The sequence below is a fragment of the Macadamia integrifolia genome, chromosome 9 (assembly GCF_013358625.1).
Source record: "Macadamia integrifolia cultivar HAES 741 chromosome 9, SCU_Mint_v3, whole genome shotgun sequence".
NCBI classification, from domain to species: domain Eukaryota; kingdom Viridiplantae; phylum Streptophyta; class Magnoliopsida; order Proteales; family Proteaceae; genus Macadamia; species Macadamia integrifolia.
Genome location: NC_056565.1, coordinates 21,325,781 through 21,328,108, shown reverse-complemented (window position 1 = coordinate 21,328,108; position 2,328 = coordinate 21,325,781).

The window sequence follows — 2,328 nt, the reverse complement described above, 5'->3', positions numbered from 1 at the left end:
TAAGGTCACAATTTTTTCTTAACATCTTGAAGTGTTGTTAAGAAAATCCTTTTCAGTTATCAAAGTTTGAATCCCATTTCTCTGATATTGATTATCTAGTTCAGGTTTTCAAACACTTGAGAGAAGAAAAGTTGGAACTTCTTACTTATATATAAAAAAAAAGTTGTAACTTATTTTAATTATCCAAGTTATGTGACTAACACAATAGCCATTATGAAAACCATGCAAATTAACCAAGTTAACTCCCTTGAAATAGAGCCATGCACTAAAACACTTCTTCATCTACTAACTAACTTGTCTGCTAACTAGATTATGCTCTAAAAATTATAAAGGAGAAATATCTAAAAGAGAGCTTGTCTCATCTCTTGTAGTTCTATGTCAAGGAGAATCGGATCGGAATTGAACAAGTGACATATTGTCAAGATCATATTATTTAGGAGAAAGTTTTCCTTCACCAAGCAATGAAGGAACCATACAGCCATTGATCATTAGCCATAAACATCTGCAATTATTTTTGAATCGTCGAAAATAGTCCCTAGAATTGTGCGATACCTTCTTCGCACCATCCAAACTACCCCTTGGTTGACTATGAGTGTAAGAAAACTTGGTTATCGACATTGATAGTTTTGGATCCTTACTTTGAAATATTCTACACATACTAATAAAGGCTAATATTAGTGTGTATTCTTCAAAATGGTCCTTATTGCATACTCCATTAAATTGATAGGTTATAAAAGTATATTTATCATTAGTTAAGCGTTGGTTCAATAGAAATAGCTTGACTAGATCTCAAAGAGAATCCATCCATTATTGAGAAGTATCAGATCCCTATACCCTTTATAATAATCAATATTTTAGCTCATTATAAAATTTGTGAAATGGTGGAATTCTTTTTTATTGGAAGAAACAATGTTGGAATTTACTCAACAAGCAAAGGCTAAACAATTTAACAAATGTATATTTCTTCTACAGATCGAGAAGAAAATGTAGAAATATAAACAAATGAATGTAATGTTTTTGAAAATCACAAGATAAATCTAAATCATCCATTTTTATGATGTTTTAAAACTTTATATGTTCCTATTATAATGTCTAGGGAACTGCTACACATGTATGAATGAATATACATGGAATGCATGCCAGTACAGGGAAACATATTTGATTGAATTAGACTTTGAAATTCGACACGTGACTAATCTAAATCATGTCCTTTTTATCCAATTGTCAGAATGGACATAGCATCTTTCCATATGATTAAATACATGCCTTGTGATGTTTAGAAAAATATTTTTTTCATTAATTAAAAGTTTCCATTCCTGGGATCAATCATGCCTATGGTTCGAGGAATCAGAATCATAATCTATCAACTAGGCTGGATCTACCCTTGAAGTAGAGCAAATGGTCCTTATATACATATACTAATATTAGTATGTATATTGTTCAAATGGTCCTGATTGCCTACTCGATTAAAATGGTCCCTATAGACAAATACTATACTAAAATTAATAAGTATATACTTCAAAATGATCCTTCTATACAGATATTAATATTAGTAAATATATTCTTCAAAATGGTCCTAATTGCATACTCGATTAAAATTGTATATACTTTGAAATTGTTGTTTATCATCATTAGTTGATGATATTAAATAGTGTCATCTATTTTGTTTAGCTAGAAATGGTATCACTAGATGTCAAAGAGAATCTATCCATTATTAAGAGAGTATCAGATCCTTGTATTATTTACAATAATTAAGATTTGGGAAAATATTTTGTGCATGGTCATCTACGTATCCGTCCCCTCTCCAGCCCAACCCCACCCAAAAAAAAAAAAAAAAAAAATCATCCCATTGGGCTGGAAAGTTATTCTTGGGAGGCAGCATCAAGTAATGGGCTGTTGTGTTCACCTTGAATCTTCCTGATATAGTTATATAGTTATAGAGGATTGACTATATCAACCCTTATCAATTTTCTTTAATAATCGATGTGATATACATCAACCCCTCATATGACTGATATGAAATTTTAAGAATTTCACATTTCTATTATTTTGCTCGGAGGTGAGAGAGTCCTCCAATGGAAATAGAGATCCAAGCAATGCAAGGGTGGTGACGCCATTAATGTGATTGTGATCACAGTTGGTGAGGGGATTGACGGGAAATGGAGAGCAAGAGATTTTTTTGGAGTCATAATATTGTTAAAGGCGGAATGTCTTTTTTTCAAATGCCGGTAGACATGCATTTTGTTGCGTGAACAAATAATGTATCCATTTTGACCATGGGGAGGACATGTTCTAGATTAGGCACATGGTTTAGAGTCTAATTCAAAA